We start from the raw sequence: 24,289 nt of genomic DNA on the forward strand, positions 1-24,289 counted from the left end.
CCAAGAGCTACCACATTTCTACTGCTTATTCTTCTTTGTACTTCTGTAGCCTTGTCTGGATGTGTCTCAACATACATAGCTTTCTTTTCATTCATGGCTTGAATTATTATGGAAAAATTATTCATTAATGCTTGTATTTTAGCTCCCCAGTATTTCTTATCTTTCAATGGGTCATATTGGGGGTCAAAAGCATTAATGAATTCTAGGGTCTTACTAAAAACTATCCATTTCTCTTTCCTCAATTCTTGTTCTAGCAATGTGAGGATATTTCTAATTATATCTTCTAGATAGTAAACTTGATGTACCATATGAGAAGCTCTCACCCTTTCTTTTAAAAGGTCATAGAATCTTTTAGGGTCAATGAATCTGGTGTGAGACTTTGCCATGTTATATCTATCCAAAAAAAAAAAAGGTGCTTCCACCCTTTTTTGACAAAAACAAAATCATGCACTATAGTAACAATTGGAAAGAAAGTGCCCTTCTTAATCAATTCTCTCTCATCTATAGTGCCTATCTGCCATAAGAGCTCAACTATTCCTATCTTCAAAGGCACATGAAATGGTAGCACATGAGGTTTTCCCAAAAAATAATACACTCTTATCATTGTTGAAACATTGTAGGGAATTATATCCCCCCAGTTATGACTGACAAGTAGCCCTTTAGCACGGTCCTTGGGTCTGACCAATTCTAACAATGTTTGTTGAATTCTAGGGCTATCTCTTTTTAAAAGAAGTCTAAGCTTTGATGCAAAATACCTATCAAACCTCACATAACTGGCACCTATGGCTTTTGAAGTCATATCCACACTCCACAACTACACTAGATTCCTTTCTCCATCCTTGGCTGTTTCTAACTCCATACCCTTGGAGAAGAAAGTGTATCCCTTGTATAAGCATACATGCATCAGTAATGAATACCAACATAATGGTTTGTTTACTTTTCCCTTTGCTATTCCAACCAAACCATTGTGAATCTCTTTTGATAAAAAAGTGGCAAAATCCAGAATGGTACTCATTCCAAATTGAAGGGTTTGAGCCATTATAAGGACAATAGAACCTAGAATTTGATCACCTTCATCTATCACAAAAATCTTGCAAAGAGAAAAAAAATAGTGCTTGAGCTCTCAAGTTGAAATGTCTTCTCAACAATGGCTCTGGGGTACTGGCTGTAATCACAGGCAAATTACCAACCTTGGCAACATGCTCCTGTAGTGGCCCTGTTCTTAGGAAAATTTGTTGTGCATCATATATGGCTTGTAAATCATCCATATCAATGATTTCATGCATAGCGTGGTTAGGGTTAAGGTTGAAAACCTCACTGAATAGCTCAAGGAAAACCCTAAAAAGATTGACTCCAGAATGATTTTTTATGCATCCCGTAATAGGATCATATTTCTTTGCCAGGTCCATCAATAAATCACTATCAAAGAAAATAGTGAGGACTATTAATTTACCAATATCAAACTCCCAAACATTGCTCATAGGAGTGTCCAGTTTTTGCTTTGAAAACCATTTCTTAAAAAACTCTAGACCTCCCATGGAAACCTGGGCATCTCTTACCCAATTAGTTTTGTCATAAAAACCTTTTTCTACAACTATTCGAGGATTTTTTGGAATAAGTTCCCTCTCCTTAGTTATTTCATGCACTGATAAGGGGAATTTTTCCAGAAAGTCATCATGTACAAATATTTCAAATAATCTGTTTGCCTAGTAAACTCTTTTTGGGGAGGCATTTTGAATGAACACTAGAAATTTCACAACAGAAAATACTTTAAATTCACAACAGAAAATACTTTAAATTCACTTAGAAAGTCATAGAGTACTTACCCGCCAGAATTTGCACTTCTACACTATGTGATATCTTCTGCAATTTTACTGGATTGTTAACCAAGAATTTCCTTGCCCTAGCTCTGAAAATTTTGTATGCCCTGATATTCTCTCTGTGCTTTAGTGGTTCATTAATGGTGAAATCATGGGCTCTTCTCATACAATAAAATCACACACATAAGGTCTGAATCATATTTACTCTCAATAACCATTTCTCGCAATTTGCATCCAAGTTTGAATCACATCCGTAGATTTTCAACGGATCGAACGGTTCTGATTTACAAAGTAACAAGCTTTACGCCTTTTAAAACAATGCTACATGCCATAATTCTGCTTCCTTGCATTATTTAAATTCCTTGCATCTTAGAATTGTGGGGAAGTGCAATTCGTTGATCAAGACAAGATCGACGATCAGACTAATCCACTTTCTAATAAAAACCAGTCAGCTATACTAACCAATGAGAAACTGCCATATGAGCTCATGCTGTTTGACTACATTCCATGCCAACAGATCCCATATCTTCTTTTGGGCGAGCAAGTACTTGGCATCATTCAATCCACGTGTCATGCTGGCGCATTCCCGCTTTCCTTATCTAATGAGCATCTTCAAATTGAGGGGCTTGTGCCAGTTTTCGATCTTTGAAAGATCAACGGTGATACTGATTTTACCCTGTAGGGCATCTAAGCAAAAACTTCTGATGTCACCATGGACACGTGTTTATAGGGTGCATTCCCACTTTGTTTAAACTTCTTCGAATTCAAAATGTGGGGAAGCGCCTTTCATTGATCAAGATAAGGATCAACAATCAGAAACAAATCTTCATTTTATGCTTGCATTATCCACTTGGGCCAATGACAAGACTACTTTTAACCTACGTGTTCTGACTACTATGTTTATTTATGACACCTTTCTGGCCCACATCATAAGTAGCTCTAGCTAAGCACATTTGGTTGATCCTATGGCATGACTTCTGCATTTTTCATAGTTTGGTCCCACTATGATACGCATCGCAAAGGCGCATTCTCACTTTTCCTATCTGACTTGTAGCTTCATAATGTGGGATTGTGCTAATTGTAGATCTTTGAAAGATCTACGATTGATAAGACTTCATTTCCATTCAGCAGTCAAACTCCTTCAGTGGCACATATGGTAGTACACATGATCAATCATTTACAGTGTGGCATACTACATTACAAATACCTGACCCCATCTTGCCACATGTCAAAAATCTGATTTCTCACATTACTTATTTCCTGTGTAGTTTCAAATTGCGGGCATGCACTGGCCTTTGATCTCTAATAGATCAACAGTTATATAAAATTTTCCATTAGAGTAGCATATTGGCTAATATGATGAATGATGTTCCTCTACCTATTCCAACTCATCTGACACACACTATGGAAGACATCTCACCATTATTCTTTTAACAGCGTGCCCATCTCATCAGACCATGCCACTTGTCCAACTTTCACTTCCCCGCATTATTTATCTATTAAGCATATTCTTCTTGTGGGAAAGTGTTAGCCCTTGATTGAGATGAAATCAATGGCTGGCGCTTCTCGGTGATAAACTGCATATCTTTGTAGGTGAATCCACCAATGATATTGCAGGACAATCAAGACATGCGCAAAAGTACTAACAAATTTACAAAAGTTCCTGACAATTTATGATTCACCAAAATTTAGGAATGCAAAGGCTACCTGTCACCAAGTCACATGCCCGCATTATTTAAAAACCTTGCATCTTGAAATTGTGGGCATGCGATACTCATTGATCTAAACAAGATCAACAATTAAAAAGACTTTGCATTATTAGAGGTAATTGCTAACAGAATGTTTAATCAATTTGCATGCTAAGTATAGTTACATAAGATTAAACAAAAATATAATGACCTCATGCTTATGCTAGCCCTCCCTTAGGGAAAAATATATCATTGAAAGCATTTTTCTAAAAATAATTTTGAGGGTATTCTAAAACTAGGGCAATCTAATGATTTGAAAAAAACACAAGGAATAAAACCCTAAATTTCAAAATTTCAAGACTAAAATGATTTTTCACAAGATTTTCCCTTAACCTCTGCATAGTGAAAAATCAGGCCAACAGTTTCCATGTTGCATTGGGTAAACAATGCACATCTTTTCATAGCAATGTAGTGATGATCGTTGATCTAATCTTGATCCTGCAACAATTACAATCTTACATCTAACTTTTGACTTGGGTATGGGTCCCTATTATTGATGACATGGGAATATCCTATCTAGCTAGCACATAAATTAATATTTTAATCTTAGCTGTATCACCACATGACCTAGGTCCCACCACATGCAGATTTTTTGGCTAGGCACTATGTTGCTACCAGTGAGGCACAAAGATTTCTCGATCACAATATAGCAACCTCTGGCATTCCTTAGAATTTTAGGTGCATACGTGTCTCTAGCAAGATGCTACTGTGTCCATGAGATGATGTGGTTTATTTCTGATGATGCAGTCATTGGGACCCACCTTTTGGAACTATTGCCACATTCTTGTTTTCTATCAAAGTGCTATGTCGCTAACAGTAGAAATATTTCATTTTTTGATTGTGATATAGCAACCTCTTTAAGGCTTTCAGGATTCCCATGCTAAGAAAATTTTTCAATTCCACCATCATCACCGAAATCAATACTTCTGACATAGCAATAAAGTCATGTGACCAATATTAATGACATTAATTTAGGCTCCCATCCATTTCATAATCTCTCATCTTCCTCACTTTTTGGAAAGGTGCTATGTTGCTACCAATAAGATCCATTATTTTTCTAGTCGTGACATAGCAACCTCATGGATATTGATGAAATCTAGCACTGAGAAAGCTTGCTAATCAATCATGATTACCATAATTAATACTGCTAAAATAGTAATTAAAATACACATCATTAGAGCCACTTGGGAGCTTTTATGTTCACCAAAATTTTCAAAAGCCACCATCTTCTATGTTTTCTATTAAGGCACTATGTCGCTAATGGTGGGATGTGAACTTTTTTTGATAGCAACATAGCAACTCATTTGAAAAGCTAGATCTCAATGATGCCATTTGCACTTCATTACTCTTTGTTCCTTTTCAATTTTGATAGTTTTGACATGTAACACATGACTGAAAACTTCTAAAATAATGCACTTTTCGGTCACCGTACCTCCATTTCATGACATCACTAGTCAATTTTGAAGCAATTGCTATGTCACTATGGTTAAAACACTTGCATCTCCATATGGAAACGACGTGACTACCATAGATCTCGTAAACATCAAATGGTATGAAATAAAAAGGGAAAAGGCACTTGGGGCCCGAAACATTTAAATGTGACATGGAATATTTGAGATTTGAAAAGCTTAGCACCTGAATAAATTTAAAAAGTACACACGACTTAGGGTTTGACAAGTTTTTCAAAAGTTATTAAAATTCAAGGCCAAAGAATCAAAAACCTTAATCAGGAAAATAATGAATTCAATTCTAATTTTTAACCTAAGGTTTAGAAAAACTTGTTTTGTAAAAATCAGACCAACAATAGCTCTATCTGGGGATGCTAGACTACCTAAGTCTATGCAAGAATACATAATCTATAGTTGAGCGGACCACATACCTGACTTTCCTTAGAACCTAACAAACTTGAGAGAGAAACAACAACAGAGAAAAGACTATGTATAGGAAACTACATAAAGACCAAAGGATTTAGAAATGTATAGAAAAACCTTAGACTACTATTCATGGAAGAAACAAGTATTTTTTAGGAAAAATACCTTTTCAAGAACTATCCATGAACTGGTAGTTCAAGAATGTTATCTAACAAGTCATTGAGAATATAAGAGTCTTCTCCCCATGCATTTTCAATCAAGTAGGGACCTAACTATATAGGATCAAATTTACCATGTTTTCCTTTATCCTCAATTCTAGTATTCCACATGAGGACTAAATCTCCATCTTCAAATTTTTTGCTTACTGTCCTTTTTTCATATAATGTCCAAACCTGTAATTATAATTTTTGGTACCTGAGAGATGTTTTTCTCCTAGTTTCTGCTAGTCCTACAAGCTCATCCATCCTTTCTTATAGATCATCAATGATATCCTCATCATACATTTGAATGTAGTTATACAAGCTCATTAAGTTATTCTGAGGCATCCTTGCTTGAATTCCATATACCATATAAAATGGGGCTACACCAATGGCTTTCTTCACAGTCATCCTATCAGCCCATATTGCTAATTGCAACTTGGAATCCCATGCCTTCTTGTTATCATCCAAGGTCCTCTTAATGAATTTTAACAAACTTTTATTTATGGATTCAACTTGTCCATTTCCTTGTGGATGATAAGGAGAAGATGTTAACCTTGTAATTCCATATTTGTCACATTATTTAATAAATTCCTCAGACCTAAAACACATTGCATTATCTCTTATAATTCTTTGAGGATAACCAAATCTGGAGATAATATTATTTAGTAAGAAATTGTTGACAACTTTACTAGTTGCATTCCTCGTAGGGATTGCCTCCACCCACTTTGTGAAATAATCAGTAGCAACTAAAATCCAAGAATAGCTAGTGCTAAATTTAGGAGAAATCTCACCTACAAAATCCATAACCCATTGCTGAAATGGTGCTTGAACCTCAACTAGCTTTAATGGAGTATTACTTGAGAATTTTAATTTTCTAGCAAACCTTTAACAAACATCGCATTTCCTAACCATTATTTGAGCATCCCTAAAAAGAGATGGCCACCATAGTCTAGCTCTCATTACCTTATGTGCGGTGGTCTTGGCCATATAATGTCCTCCACAAACTTCAGCATGCATTTCATTCAAGATTTTTTTTGCCTTTTCTTGATCAACACATTTCAGTAACACTCCCTCAAAATTTCTCCAACATAAACTGCCCTTGACAATTATGTACCTAATGGCTTGTAATTTAGTGCTCCTCTTCTCATTTTTAGTCAAATGGGAAGGAGCTTCCATGTGTTGTAGATAATGTATAACATTAGTATACCACTCACAATGATCCATGTCACATAAATTAGATCTTAAGTCATATAACACTGCATTTATCTAATTAGCATCCAAGTTGGATTGAGCCACAAGCTTAGCTGATCCTTGACCTCTTACCAGTTTTGTTATCTATATTTCAATGTTAAATTCTTGAATCCTATTAATCCACCTACATCTTCTACCTTATACTTCTTGTTGAGAAAAAATGTCCTTCACAACAACACTAGGCACAAGTGCATTAATAATAGCACCTACCAAATAAAATTAAAAAACCTTAACAACCTTCACCAAAGAATATGCTTGTTTCTCATTTATCTCATATTTTAGTTCAGTAGGCTGTAATGACTTACTGAAGAATGCAATTGGTTGTTCATATTCTTCCTCATTCTTCTACAACAAGACTGCATCTACAATATAGAAAGATGCAAATGAGAATATGTGCATTATTTTTGTGTAATTTGGAGTCCTAAGGACTGGAGCATTCTTTATAGTAGTTTTAATATCTTGAAATTCTTGTGAAGGTTCACCATCCCAGTTAATAGTAACTCCTTTCTTGAGCATTTTGGAAATGGGTCTACTAATCTCAGTAAAGTTTATAAAAAATCTCCTTAGAAAGTTAACTTTCCCAAATAGAGATTGTATTCCTTTCACACTCTCTGGCTTAGGGACCTTATCAATGGTTGCTACTCTTTCAGGATCTATCTTCACTCCATCCTTTGATACTACATGTCTCAATAATTTTCCTTCAGTTACCCCAAATGTACACTTCTTAGGGTTTAATGATACTCCATATTCCAGTGCTTTGATAAAAATCTTCTCCAGATGCCTACAATGGTCTTCAACCTTCTTGGAATAAGCTGTAAGGTCATCTTGATATATAACCATGAATTTATTGGTATACTCATGGAAAACCACATCCATAGCCCTTTGAAAAGTGGCATCCACATTAATCAATCCAAATGTCATTCTCACATATACATAAGTTCCCCAAGGAGTTGTAAATGCTATCTTAAACTGCTCTTCTTCTTTCACCAGAACTTGATTGTACCTTGATAACCCATCCATCATGGACATAAGCTTAGACCTAGTTACTGGCTACAACATAGCCTCCATGTTTGGCAACCCATAATTATCTTTTAGAGAAGAAATATTTAGATTTCTAAAATCCACACACAATCTGATATCTCCATTCTTTTTCTAGATAGGTACTAGATTTGAGACCCAAGTGGAATGTCTAATAAGTTTAATTATCCCTCCATCCCTTAGCTTCATTAATTCCTCTTGCATTTTAGGGGCTGGAGTAGAATTGACTGGTCTTTGTTTCTGCCTAAAAGTTTTACATTATCCTTCAATGGTATAACATGTTGAAAAAGATCTTCCCTATAAGCCTATAAGTCATCATATGACCATGCAAAAACATTCCTATACTTCCTCAATAAGTCAATCAAAGACTTTCTAATTTTAGCTGATAAGTTCTTACCAATATAAACTTTCTTAGGGGCCTTAATAGTACCCAAATTTATCTCTTCTAGCTCTTGAAGTTTACAATCTTTAGCCCCAGGATTTACCCTATCTTGGTTATCAAATATTTTTTCCAAAACAACCAAACCTTTAAGCACTTTATTTGTCTTTAATTGTATAACCTCTTGACCAAAGATTGTTTCCTTCCCATCTATAGTTTCAACCAAGTCACTACAGTCTAACTCTTGACCATGGTATTTATCTTCATTCAACAAGAAGTTCATAATGTCTTTGTCATCTTCAAATGCTTGCCAATGTTCAATATTATCAGGTATTGAGGGTCTATTCTAGACCTCAATCTATGAAACTCCTACAAATGATACCTCATATGGTTTAATTGCTACATTTCCTAATAAGTTAGCCATCTTATTATGAGTTCTATCTCTCCATGAAATACCAAATGCATCAAAGGATTTTATCTGATCCTAGACAACATTTCTATACTATTTCAATCTCTTATTTTTAGATGCATACACCCCCTTTATTTGTGAAATAACCAATTCTGAATCACCTATAACATGCAACTTTTTGATTCCATAGTGGGTAACAACTTTCAATCCTAATAGCAGGGCTTCATATTCAGCTATATTGTTGGTGCATGAAAAATTTAGGGTGAAGGAGTATCTAAAAGTATTCTTTTTAGGAGAAACAAAAATTACCCCTACCCCCACACCTTCTTTAGAACTAGCCCCATCAAAGAACATGGTCCATAATATTGGTGAATTAGTATAACACTCAACTTCATGTTTGATCTTAGCAGGCAACTTCTTAACTTCTTAGTTAATTAACTCAGCTCTAAATGCATTCACACCCATGTTTAATAAATAAGTAACATTTTTATCAATTTCTTCACCCCAAATATGACTGACCCTTGGCTCTCTGTTTACTTTAAAAACCTTATCTCCTATGTGAAAATTTACATAGGTTAGGTCACATTGTAAACTACCTCTCATAGCAGCGTCCATTTCCTAGAGACCAACATTCCATAATGTGGAGGGATATCAACTCCAAGGACTGACATGGTCAACTCTAACTTAGGGTATGTAGCTAGCCTAAATGGTAAAGAATTTATGGTACCTATAACTAGGAGTTCTCTAGCATCTATACCTTTGCATCTGCCTTTCTTAGTGTCTACTTTCAACCCTAGGGCTTCCATTACTTTCAAAGGCATGATAGAATTAGAAGCTCCTCACTCTATCATATAGTTTTTTAGGGTTTTTCCTTTTATAATAAAGCTAAGAAAAAATGGGTCAATATCTTCTATGTATGCTACTGATGAATCATCCAAGAACATCTATGGAATTTGAGACATACCACTATCTTCTACTACCAATGGGGTTTTTTGAATGGCATTTTGTTCTACATTGTTGCTATTACTTCCTATCCCTCCCAACCATGACAAGGCTTTACTCTTATGCTCTTCAATTCTAAATAGTTCAGATAAAGGTACTTTAATAGTAATTTGTGACAACATGAATATCATGTCAATAGGATCAGATATAGTGTGTTTCACAATCATACCTGGAGTAGGAACCTTTTGAGTAGTAGGAACTATTATTTGCTTGATGGTATCAGATCCTGATCCCTTTTCTTGCACAATTTCTTTTTCTATCTCATTTGTTTGAAATTGAACTTTCTTCTTGGGTTCCCACTTCTTGGTTTTGATGTCTTTAGTCTTAACTGTCTCTACATTAGCCTTCTTGTCTTCATCCTCCATCTTATGTGTAACATATTTTATAAATATACCATAAGGCTTCCTGATATCATTGTTAACTGTTTGGTTTCTTAGATTGTAATTACTATGTACTTGGGAAATCATCTCTGCAGTGATCCTATCAATTTCCTCTTTAGAAGGCATTCTCAAATTCACATGACCAACTTCAAAAGATGTGGCACATACCTGATCTTCATCATACCCTTCATTATCTGAGAACACTTGTTGATGGTGTAACTGATAGGCAATTTTCTTATTTTCATGATCACTTTCATTCTCTTCCAAATTAGAATCCGCACAATCAATACACATGCTCACCATGCTACAACTTACATCATCATGGTTTTTTTCTTCTTCTTCCTCCTCATTTTGTGTACTATGACCTGAAGCAAATGATTGAGCAACTATAAAATACTCTAAAGAGTGAGGTGATTGAAAAATGATACACCATGGCACATCCTCATTCATATTAACAATTTTTTTTTGTAAAGGATCTGGTGTACCCTTGTGTTTTACATTCTGGGTTTGGCTAGGAATTGGCTTACCATCCTTCCATTGAGTGGTATAAGGGTAATTCTGCATTCTGGGTTGTCTATTGAAGTTGTTTTTGTTCACTGGGGCTTTCTCACCAAAATTTGTCTTATATGCATTGAAAGTAGTAGGGTTCATCTTTTTCAACAATTCCAATACTTGACCTATTGTGGCTTCTTTAGTTTTCTTACTTGCAGGAGTTTTATCAACTTCTTTATTATTGTTGTTTTTTGGATTGAAAAACTTTGGATCATCTCTCCTACCCAGCTTTCTAGATGTTTTCCTATTATTCTCAATATTCATAGCAATCTTGTAAGCATCTCTCAAAGTTTTAGGATCTTTATCCCTCAACTGGTAAGCCATCTTGCTACCAAAGCATTAAAATAATTTCTAAGGAAAACATCCTCATTCAACCTCATAACCTAGAATAATTTGTACATACCTTTTTGGAATTTCACATCAAAATCAAATGTAGACTCATTAGGATTCTTCTTGATGTTATTGAATTCATTTAGCATGAACCTAGCATTAGTATTATCTGCATATTGTTCTTTGAACAACTTCTTTAAATCACTCCATGAACTAATGCTATCATCAGGTAACCTTCTGAACCAATCCCTTGCATCCTTAGTCAATGATGAACAAATAACTTCATCACGACATCCTCATGTTCAACTTTATAGTCATTTAGCATATCTATAAAAACTCTTAAGTGCTCTTCACCAGTAACATCGTCATTTCTAGAGAACTTGACAAGTTTATCTCTTAAATCAAAAGATATGGGATGTGGAGCACTAGGGATACCTGCAAATGATTTTTGTTTATATTTTTCCATGTATATGGGTTTCTTCTCAAAACTAGTAACATTTGAGGTGCTTGCTACATTGGCTTGGTTAAGAACAACATTTTGAGATTGTTGAAGTTGGACAAATGGGGCTCAAGTATTAAAGGTAGATGAAGAAGTAGGGGTAGATTGAGATATTCCCTGAGTTGGAATCACTGTACCACTAGCCGGTGTAGAAGTTGCAACTGGGGTAGATATATTTGGCCATGAAACCAATGTGGAATTAGATTTTATGAACTACATTTTCCTCCTAGTTTCTACGGCTTGCACTTCATTCTCAACATTCTTGAGTTAATTTGCAAGCTCTTCTTTCTCTTTCCTAGCCTTTTCTAGATCTAGATCTAATTTTGACATTGGGGAGTTTACAGATTTACTTGTTGCTACTTGCGACTCATTTATTTGGATTCCTATAACTTTGCCTTTTTCTTTATCTATCTGCTTGATAGTGGGCTCTACCTAGTTACACAAGATATGCTTATAGGGTTGAACCTGGAAAATAACAGGTTCTTGTTTTTGGCTTAGGAGTTTTTCTTGCTCTTGAACTTTGGCTCTCAAGTTATCTACATCTCCAAAAATATCAGTATGAAGGACTAAAGTTCTTTCTTCTAACTTCTTGTTTTGTTCATTTAAAGTAGCCATCTTTCTAAGTAGATTATCTCTTTCAACAAGGGCCTCTAGGGTGGCTTACTCTCATTCCTTTTCTAGATGAGCACATTCAGCCTCCTCATTAGCAACCCATTTCTTCATAACTCCTATCTTTGACTGTACTTCTTTAGGATATGTAGAAGTAGCCTTTGAATCAGTAGGATCATCTAGGTCTATAAGATTAGGTTCCATGTATGGGGTTGCTCTGGGATTAAAAGGATCCCTAGATGAATTTCTGAGTCCTATCCTATGGTTCATCTAATATATTAGATCTTGCCTAGGGGATGCATTCCCTACTAGTGACCTATCCTTGTCTTAATATGTTCTTTCATTTGGTAATGGGGTACTAAATAGTCCTCCTAAAAACCTTGTGGTTTCTGATTTAGAGTTGGGTGAGGACTCTCTCCATACCATTGGTTGGTACTGAGAATTGATTGACACATTTCTAGGTGGGGTTTGGTTCTACCTTTTTCTTATTTAGGTTCTTCCTACCACGTTGGGGTAATTTAGTATACATTGGTACATCAGGATTGGCTCTTGTGTTTTTTCTCTTATTAGCCATATTCACTATTTATCAAATAGGCACTAGCTTCAAAAACTTGACTAAGTCACCATCCTATTCTAGGGAAAATATAACAATGAAAAGTACTTCTAAATTTAAGGAAAGGACATAAGACAATATGGAAATATCTAACATACAGATGAACCAATCAATGAGATCATACGATTGCAACTCTTGCTTAACAGATAAGACACTTGGAAGGGTTGTATACATTGGTGTGCATTTGTATCATTTGATTTTCTTTTTTCTTTTTAAATTCTCAAGTTTTATCACTAAAACATGTTCACTATGACCACAAACCATACCAAAGGATCTGATAGACACATACACAACAAGAACAAAGACATTGTAGTACTTTTCTACACTTGTGTTGAACAACTCCCCAGTAGAGTTGCCATTTTTTTGGTGTTTTTCAACTATTGAATAACAAAGGCTCAATACCAAGATAATAATACTCACAAATCTAAGGATTAGCTACATCCTATTAACAATTATGCTTGCATATTATTTGGAACCAACTTCAACAAAACTAGGACTGGCTTTCTACTCTTTAGGCTCTGCAAAACCAAGGTGGGTATACCCTAGGGATAATTTAGAATGAATGCTATTGTATGAAAATTTTATTAGTTTCATTCTAATTCTCATCTTATAGCTCTAACATATATATAGTTTATTTATTTCTTGTCACTTTCAGATGATATGTATCCCTTATAAGCAAATTTGGTCAGAATTCTTCTCAGATTTGCAAGTATTTCTAACCATAACAGCTAACTAAAGCTAAAATGTTACATGCAAACAAGTGTTGACCAGCTTTGAGACTCTTCAAACAATAAAAAAAAGGTGATTTTGATTTTAGACTCGATGCTTATTCATAATCTACCTATCTGTAGATTGGATTAATTAGATCAATGCCTATTCCATTGGGATTCAGAGTCTACTCCAATTTATAGATCTGATTTGTTGCATTACAAAAAATATTATCAACAATTTTTTACTGAACTTCATTCTTACAGACATCCTTTCTAGTACCATAGAAATCCCATCAAATTCACTAAAGCCATTACTTAATTTATTGAATTAATATCAATAATGAATTGGCATACAATCTAAGTGAATTGCATTCAATTGGACAAGCTTTACTCACATAATATCAAAATAAATAGGTAATAAAAAATGAGACAAAATTCAATAAGAACAGATATGGGGATAGCTCAATTTTGCATTAATTTTCCTTGAAAATTGTATACAACTATAGTAAAACTTGGAATGACTCTAAAAAGACACAAGGATCATATGATATCAATGTATTCTCAAAAAATTTATAGAGAAGATACATCATGAAGTTTGCTACATAAGTGGACCAAACTCTACTCACTATAAACTCCAAATTGTATTAGAAATCAAACCCTTTCTCTAGCCTTGGAATCTCACTTATAAAGTGTGAGATGCAACAAGCTTTAGGCATAGGGAATTGATAGGTATCCTTTTACAAAAGGTATTTATACTTTACAAATAGTCACAAAAGGACAAAAACTTTATAGAACAAAAAATTAATGCATCAAGAAACTCTTGGGTAGGTCCCATTTCTATTACATTTTTACAAGCTATTGGTTCTTTGGTTAACAACTACTATTTTGAACCTTCTGCATATGTAGCTACTATAGTGGCCAATGATTAATCTTGTTGTAGCACTTTCAAATCAATTTCTACCTAAGGATTTTCACTATTTCCACCTTGAATTGAACAAACTACTTTTACTTTTGTTTGTTCCTCTGTCATGTCCACATCCTAGACCTCTGAACCTATAACTAAAATTGATTACTGACATGAATCTTTGTCCTCTTTCTAATCTATTGTTGTTACATACACAATTTGTACTTCATCATCCCGCACCTCATCATCGTCTATTTTAGCTTCTTCCAACTATTCATTAGAAGCAATATTTGCCATCCACTCATAAAAAAATGTGTTATCTAGCCAATCAAATTGTAGAATATCCTGTTGCATCTTGATAACATATTCAACTTTACTATCAATGTCAAAAAAATCTTGTTTCAAAGAATCAAAGAATATTTGGGCTTTCACCATTTCTTCTATTGTGGTAACCCACCATGCATGACCTATTTCATCAATGATTTTATTCATTCTTAGGCAAAATAAATTGTCTAATTCTTTAGCCCATTCATCTTTCTTCTTTAATTTATTCTTTCTATGCAGGGCACGAGGGAATAAATCAAATTTCTAGCTCTTATTTTTATTAAAGTAGGCAACTATCCTTCTTTGTAAGCAAACTCTTTTATTATCAAATTTTGGAAGATCATAAACAATATCATAAGTCTTTTCAATTTGATCATGTGAAAACCTTAGGATAGAGTAGCACAAAAATGTCATTTCCTTCCTCCTCTTTACCCATTTATTCACAATAGGCTTCAAGGCCTCATCATTGGCTTTCATTTCATCCCATATGATTATTGTTCTTGCTAGCTGATCATAAAATAGTGGCCATTCAATTTTACCTCCTAGATATGTGAGAGCTTTTCTCAATTTATCTTTATACTGTACATTTAGCTCTACATGGAATGCCCACAGTTTGCTATTTTCTTCTTCAAAGTCTTCAGCTATGTAATATTGTGGCCTTTGTGGGGTATCTGGCATTTCTATGAGAGGAGTGGATTTAAAAGGTTCCACTAGAGGATAGGGATATGTTATTCTTGGCCTAGAAGACCTCCCCATTACTTTATTTTCAAGTTCAATTCTTTTTTGAACTTCTTTATTATAAGCCTCCAAAACACTCTCATACTTACTCTACAATTCAAATATTGTTTTTTCTTCCTTTTCTGCACTGGCCAAAACAAAGTAAGATGTTCCTACAACCATATGAGCTTCTTGCACATGGGATGTATCTGCTACTCTTCTTACAATGATATTTCCCATTAATCTTGAGTCATCTAGTTGTGATGAAATAGCCCTAGATCCCTTCCTCAACGACCATATTGGTTAGCAGTAGAATGTTTGATGCCTTTACCATCTATCTCCCCGCTTTAGGAGTTATGCTTTGGAATTCTTGCATCATCTTTTCTTTTATTTGATTCTACAAGGCTACCTCCTCCAACTCTGGATGCTCTATTCTTAGCTTATTACATCTTTCTTTGAATTTTCCCATGTTGGTTCTCCATGGGAACTGGTGGAAGGCTCTAGATTTGACAAAACTATCATCTGACAAAAATTGTTAACTAGCTTTTTCTATTATACGGTCTAATTCTCTTCCCTTAAAATTTGCTACTATGAACTCTAGCCTTGGCATAGGAGGCTCCTGGGGCTTTCCTTCATTTATTTTAGTTTGAGTGACAAAAAATCCTCCTTGGGACCCCAGTTTTTCAATTTATTCCCCAGTAAGTTGTTCCTCTTCAATCCTCAAAGAGGTCTGTGAAGATGAATATTCCTCAATGTGAGGATCTTGTTCCCTTATAATTTTTTGCTTCTTTGGGGAGGGCTCAGGGGGTCTCTCTTCTAAGAGAGGACTAGTTGATCCAATTACTTGTTTTCCTTTGTCCATAGTTGTCTTTTTATTCTAAATAATAGTATACCCTAGCTTTCTTTGTACAGTCAATTGTCCTACCTCTATATTGGAATTGAATCCGAGTCTTCTCATCACCTCCTTTGCCTTATCTAGAAAAGAATTAATAAGAATTTTCTTCTTCTCATTCATAGTTTCCATTATTTCAAGAAAAGTAAGCATGAGCTTATTTATTCTATTTACCTCTGTAATGGCATTACCTAGAGGACTCTAATCTGCATCAAAACAATGAATGAAATCCAAAACTTTTGAGAATACTCTCCATTTTTCCTTCTTTGTTTCCTGCTCTTACAAGGAGTATTCATTTCTTACTATGTCTTTAGGGAAATAAAATTCATGATCAATTTTGCCAAGCTTAACATTGTGTCTAAAAGCCAAGTTATAAAATCCCTCAGTGTCACAAAAATGAGGGTGAGAAATGACCATCTTGTGCTGATCTAATATTTTTTGCAGAGAAAGCCAACCCCCTTTGGTGATTACAAATTGATGGCCTACAGTGAAAGTGGGGAATATTGACCCTCTTGACCTTTCCAACAAATAAGTTGAGACATAGTGATTACACATGAGGAGTGCCTTTGAAACCATAAATCCTAATGATAGTTGAGACTGAATATGGGATGATGTCTCCACAATTATGTGAAACTTTCAAACCAGTAGGATTATTCAGGGGCCTAATAAGATTTTCCAATGCCTTGGGTACTTTGGGATTGTCACTTAATAAGAGGCACCTCAACTTTGAAGCAAAATACCTATCAAACCTGACAAAACTAGTTTTTTTTGCTTCCCAGGTCATATCTGCACTCCATAATTGGACTAGCAGTGCTTCCCCATCCTATTCCTTGTTCAATTTCATATCTTTACCAAAATATGTTACTCCCTTGACCAAAAACATATGCATTAACAAAGAATAGTGACTAAAAATATTCTCCACCTTGCCTTTCACAATCCCAACGAAGCCATTATGAATTTCTTTTGCTAAATAAGAGGAAAAATCAAAAATTATGTCCACACCAAAAGAGAAAATCTAAGTAATCAGGTACATAAAACCCATAGGCATAAAATCCTCTTCATCTTCTCCAAAAATTCTACATAGAGTTATGTATGCCTCGACAACCTTGGTATTGAAATATGCCCTTTTGAAGGGTTCCTTAGAGGATGTTGTTATTGTTGGAAAAATTTGAATTTTGCCTATATGTGCCCTTAGTGCACCTTGCTTGACTACATCCTTCTTTGACATATATTCCTTTTCTAATTCCTTCAGGTCAATGGGCACATGATAGTTAGTGAGAGGCCCTAAACCAAATACTTGCTGAATTTCCTCTAGGCTAATTGTGATCAGAATTTCACCATCAATTCTTCTCACCACTCTAATTTCTTGGTCATAATTTTTTGTAACAGATTTGAGGAAGTCATAATCCATTAAAAAAAATTAGAACTACTGATTTTCCTAAATCAAAATTCCAAATATTGACATGTGGGGCAAATCAATTTCTTTCTAAAAACTATTTCTTGAATAAAAAAAGACTAGTTTGATAAGTGTTGGCATTGTGGACCTAGTTCCCCTTATCATATAATCCATCTATGATTTTAAGCCTAGGGTTTAGTGAAGTTAATTTTTTAACTTGTACAGTTCCAGTGGTGGACTCAAGGAGCAATTTAAGCAAGTCATCATGAATATTTCTAGCCAAATAATCCTCTTGCCTAGAGAACACCTTCTTTGGAGGCATATTGACTATAGTTAGTAGAATCTAAGATTGCTTACAAGGGTTACAGTATACAAACATTTACTTGATTTTCTTGCTTGCACTGTGATCCTACAACGTCTCAAAAACAAAGGGGAAATTGCTTCGCGTTCTATTCAAGATCAATACAAATTCTTACTAATTCCTTCTGCTAAGAAAACTTGAAATCTTGTTCATGTGAAATGAAAATGGTGAGATCTTCTAAAATATACTCTATTTTGTGCTTGCACATGAAGCTTTCATTCCTAATTAATGCACTATGAGTGAAACAAAGTGCCATTATCTTTCCTTTTCAAATTTGCACTGTTGATCTTAGAAAATCCTGCGATCCAGGAGTGAAAACAGGGATGACACATCTTCCACTTGACATACTGGTAATGAGACCAATGAAAACTCTCCATCTGTACCTTTTCTTCATTGCTAGCACTTCAAACTAGACCCACTAATCTTTTAGGACATGTGTCATTGAGTTGCTACCTCACTATACATAAATAGTGAACATGTTACCATAGCGATGAAGAAATAGCCCTTGATCTCATCTCAATATGATGGCAGACATTTTAATGCATTTTTTAATATTAGAGTGGTGGTTCCCTCCTTATTTTCTTTCTTTGCTATGTCGCCATACATAAAACCTGAGCAACTTCCCATGGAAACAAAGCAATGATCATTGATTCTATTTTGATCAAGCAGAGGATGTTTGGTGTAGTACTTAGTACAAATATGATGGGCCCCTCCTTCATTCAATTTAATCGCTATGTCTCTATCTCTAACATTCAAGAAACTCACTATAGTAATAAAGTGATAGTCATGGATCTAAGCTTAATTTGAGGGTTAGGAAACTACATTACATACATATAACTATGGTGGGTCCCATAGTCACCATGTCACATTGGGTAAACAATGCACATCTTTTCATAGCAATTTAGCAATGATCATTGATCTGATTCTGATCCAACGATTACAATCTTACATCTGACTTCTGACTTGGGCATGGGTTCCTATTACTAATGACATGGGAACATCCTGTCTAGCTGGCACATAAATTAATATTTTAATCTTATCTGTATCACTAGATGATTTAGGTCCACATGCAAATTTTTTGGCTAGGTTCTATGTCACTACTAGCAAGGCACAAAGATTTCTCGATCGTGACATAGCAACCTCTAGCATTCCTTAGAATTTTAGGTGCACACATGTCTCTAGTAAGATGCTACTGTGTCCATGAGATGATGTGGTTTATTTTTGATGAAGCACTCATTGGGACCCACCTTCTGGAACTATTGCCATGTTCTTATTTTCTGTCAAGGCTCTATGTCACTAACATTTGAAATCTTTTATTTTTTGATCATGACACAGTGACCTCTTTAAGGATTTAGGGATTCCAGTGCTGAGAAATTTTTTCAATTCCACCATCATCATTGCAATCAATACTTCTAACGCAACAATAAAGTCACATGACTAATATTAATGACAAGAATTTAGGCTCCCATCTATTTCATAATCTGTTATCTTCCTCACTTTTTGGCAAGGCGCTATGTTGCTACCAGCAAGATCCATTATTTTTTTGGTCGTGACATAGTGACCTCATGGTGATGAAATCTGGCACTAGAAAAACTTGCTAATCAATCATGATTATCATAATTAATACTCCTAACATAGTGATTAAAATGAATGTCCTCAATGCCACTTGGGAGCTTTTATGGTCACCAAAATTTTGAAAAGCCGCCGTCTTCTATGTTTTCTATTAAAGCACTATGTCACTAATGGTGGGATGTGAACTTTTTTCGATAGTGACATAGTGACTCATCAAAAAAGTTGGATTCCAATGATGCCATTTGCATTTCATTACTCTTGGTTCCTTTTTAGTTCTAATAGTTCTGACATGTAACACATGAGTAAAAACTTCTAAAACAATGCACTTTCCAATTGTTGCACCTCCATTTCATGACATGGCTAGTCAATTTCATAGCAGTCACTATGTCACTATGGTTAAAACAATTGCATCTTCATATGACAATGATGCAACTACTGTAGATCTTGTAAAGATTAGACAGTATGAAATAAAAAGGGAAAAGGCACTTGGGGCATGAAACATTTAAACAGGACATGGAATATTTGAGATTTGAAAAGCTTAGCACCCAAATAAATTTAAAAAGAACACAAGACTTAGGGTTTGACAAGTTTTTTAAAAAGTTATTAAAATGCAAGGCCAAAGAATCAAAAACCCTAATTAGGGAAATAATGAATTCAATTTTGATTTTTAACCTAGGGTTTGGAAAAACTTGTTTTGTAAAAATCAAACCAACACACCCTTGAAAATCTTTCAATATATGTGCTGAGTCTATTTGGGATTCCCTACAAATATGCTAACATAATGGAGAAGATCCAGAGGAATTTTCTATGGTCCAGTTCGAAGGAACGAAAGATATTTCGTCTCATTTCTTGGGACAATGTGTGCCTCTCCAAACACTTGGGGGGTGTGGGTATCAGAAAACTAAAACCATTCAATAAAGTTCTTCAAGCCAAATAGATTTGGAGAATCTTTTCAAGAAAGGGGCATTTTCATGATATCATGGATGATAAGTACCTTTAGAGACCTTCTATCAGACACCTATTCAATAATGAAATCAATCCCAATTGCTCAAGCATCTGGAATGGTATGCTTAGAGCTAGAGATATGGCTAAATGCAAGTCGAAATGGAGAGTAGGAAATGGTAAAGAGATTCTTTTCTGGCAAGAAAATAGGCTGTTCCATGGGCCTTTCCTCAATTTTCTTGCTTTTGACAAATGGGCTAATACTTGCATATAGAGGTTTGGTAGGAAATTTTCTAACTACAAATCAGGCAAAGATTGGAGAGACCTTTCTTTAATCTCTGAGGAGCTAAAACCTTTAATGACTATCCTTCACTCTGTGATTTTGAATGAGGATCAAGACCAGTTACTATGGGAGTACACTTCTTCTGAAATGTACTAGGTGGATTCAAGGTACCAAGCCTAGATGAAGTAGGATTCCAAACATATATGGGCAAAGGCTTGGTACCCTGGCCTTATTCCTAAAACCAACATTTTCTTTTGGCTTTTCCTCCATAACAGGGTTCTTATTTTTGACAATCTCAACAAACGAGGTCTTTACATTCCTTACAAATGCATTCTATGCAAAAACTAGGTTGAGATTGTAGAACACTTGTTTATTCATTTCTCTTTCACCAGAGAGGTTTAGTCTATTTCCAGTCAAGTTTTTGGTTTGGACTGGTGTGCCCCTACCTTGATCATTGAATTCTTGTGGCAATGAGATGACTCTTGGAAGGATACTAGTCTTCAAGCCATCAATAAATGGGCTCTGCCTCACTTTGGTTGGGGAATATGGAAAGAATGAAATAATCAAATTTTCAGGGAAGCAAGCCTCCCTACCAGGATACTATTAGGTAAAATTCTTAATTCCCTTTTGGAAAACTACCTTTTTTGCAAAGGATCTAACCTATTTGAAGGAGCCACTAGGAGCAATAATGACACAAAGAAAAAAAGAGAGGAATGCCAATGGACTTTGGCTCCAGTGGGATGGCATAAAGAGAATTTTGATGGGGTGACTAAAGGTAATTTGAGACAAGCAGGCAGTAGTGGGGTGGTTCATGATTTCTACACTTATGGCATAGTAGCAGTTACCTTTCCTTTTGGGCACCAAACTAATCACTTAGTTGAGGCTTGTGCTACCCTTCAAACAACTAACTTGGCTAAGGATATTAGTGTTTAATGCCTTTGCCTAGAGGGGGACTCAAATAAAATTATAAAATTCCTAAGAGATGATCATCCTCTATCCTAGTCTATCAATAATTTGGTAGAATAAACCAAAAAAATCCTACTCACTTTTGAGACGATCTATGTGTCTCATGAATATAGAGAGGAAAACTTGGTTTTTGACTGGATGGCCAACAAGGTGGTCAAAAGGGACACATCATACAGGTGGATTAATGGTGATGAGTTTTTAATGGCAGCAAAAAGCATGATAGAGATTGAGAGAATCCAGAGGAGGATGAGAAATATTAAGAGTAATTATGAAAGGTAATGATGTCAAGATCAAATTTATATTGTTGAGAGCTAAGCATGGTCTGAACACAAGTTATGTTAATTGGGAGACTTTTTGGCATGCTTTATGGGTGATTGGTAGTTGTAATCATGACTGCATTACTGAGAAAAAAGGTAAGCTTTATTTTAGTGAGTTTTATAAAAAATGTGTTCTTTGTAATCAAAGGTTACAAAGAATTGGTTCTACTCAAAGAAACAATATGGTGGGCAAAAGGCATCACAGAGAGCCGAAAGATGAAGTGATGAAATGAAGAAGGCAGTCCAAGGTATAGGAGAAACTAAGAGAAGGTGGTATTTCCAATTTCATTGAGAAATTGCATGGTTGGTACCCTAAGGTTATTGATCTTATGGTCACATCTTGGAAAGATGGGAAAATTAAGATTGATAGTGTTGATTTCTAGGTTAATGAAGGCATTATTGTTGAGGTCACTAAATCCCCTTTTGAGGGCATCAAATTCCTTAGGGATAAGAAAGTTTCCATCAATGCTATTAAAGACTTTGCTAAGAATTCAAAGGAGATGAAATATTTGTTGAAGATAGGAGTGTACTATGAACCAACTTCAATTAAAAAACTTTGGAGGTTTTTCCTAAGGATAATTATTTTTTACATTATGCTGGATACTAGGTATGATAGAATCCAAACCCATCATTTTTTTAGCCTTAACCACATAAAGTATTGCATAAAAATCTTCATTCCCTACTACCTCTTCTTCTTTGTTAATAAGAAAATCATGGGTTATAAGAAGAAATTGTATGCTAACCTAACTTTCTATCGGTGCCTATTGTTATTGATTTATGAGCACTTCAAGGCTCAAACCCATGGAACATCTATTGCCCATAAAGTGAAATCCTCAAATGATATGGAAAGCTCCTATCTCCCATCTAAAACTAAGGATAGTGTTTGACTTCACTTGAATGATGAAGAGGAGGTGGACAAGATAATTAAGTATTTGGGAAAAATAAAAAGAATAAGGTTGGGAAAGGTTTGACAGGTAAAAGTATCAAGTCTAAGGTTAATTTAGATGAGGATTATAATGAAGAGGATGAGAGGATGGATACATAGGAGGAGATTAATGGAAAAGAATAGGAAACTAGCAAGGTCTCAAATCACAGGAAGGTCAGGAGACCCCTCTCAATGCCCAAGAGGATAGAAATGAGGATTATGGCATGAAGAAAACTAGCTTCTCTTTTGGCTCCAAGGCCAAGGAAAATGTCTAGAGGAACTTTGAAACTCAGACTGCAAAAGTGGGCATTGTTAGATAGACTATCTAGACCAAGGTCTTAGAGGGAAGTAATGGTAAAATCTATTTGGAGGAAATTATTGATCTAGTAATGGTGGTTCTCAATGACAATGCTAGGGAGGTGGGGATGAATCTCCTCAATAATGCCTGCAATAACATGGTAGCTAACTTCTGATCAATCAAGTGGATTTTCCATGAAACAAAAGAGATAAAGAATAGGATTCAAGGGTTAGAAAGGATGGAAGGGGCTGATGAGTCGAATAAAATTAGCATTTTGGAAACTAGGGTTATTGAGATGGAAAAGAGATTGGATAGGATGGAGAGCTCTCTCCACAGTTCTTCTAACTAGAGCCTAAATATTATCAAAGGCTTAACTAATATTATCAAAAAAATACAAGATATGATGGAGACTAGTATAGGTGGGAAAGTTGACATAGAAAATGAGAAAAATAGGGTTTCAAAAGATGATGTCAACCCCCTGGTTGAGAGCCCGAGCAATAAAGTGAGATCAAAGAAGAGGAAGAGAGATAGGGAAGACACTCTAGATGACATTCAGCTGATGATAGAAGCAATATAGACCATGGAAAAGATGGAGCTCAAGACAACAGAGTTGGTCAAAGAAATATTGCCCTAATTTGTTCTCTTAGATTTTTTGTTTTTCCCCTAGTTTTTTGATTTCCTAGGCTTTCCTGCTCCTCGAGAGGCTATTTTTTCTTAGGACATGTTCTTGTGGCTTTCCTTGGACTATAGTTTATTACAAATCTACTTTATGCTTTGGAATTTAATTCAATTCAATTTTGTTTTCTCTAGGGTTTCAGGCACCCGTTAAAACTTGTTTTACTTAATAAAAAACAATATCAAGAACTGAGTTATCACCCAAATACACCTTATTTCCATAACAATTTTCAAACCTACTAAACCAATTTCTATTAAGAATCATGTGGAAAGATGCACTTGAGTCTATCAAACATGCATTGTCAA

At 35.1% G+C, this 24,289-nt stretch overlaps 1 pseudogene; it reads left to right on the forward strand.

Annotated features, from left to right (window-relative positions):
- The first annotated feature begins 22,157 nt into the window (after positions 1 to 22,157).
- The window catches only part of LOC149537755 (subtilisin-like protease SBT3.9), a 164,844-nt pseudogene continuing 162,712 nt past the window's right edge, over positions 22,158 to 24,289 (forward strand).

This window comes from Cupressus sempervirens, chromosome 9 (genome assembly GCF_028749045.1).
Source record: "Cupressus sempervirens isolate cs-2001-9-10 chromosome 9, ASM2874904v1, whole genome shotgun sequence".
Classification (NCBI taxonomy): domain Eukaryota; kingdom Viridiplantae; phylum Streptophyta; class Pinopsida; order Cupressales; family Cupressaceae; genus Cupressus; species Cupressus sempervirens.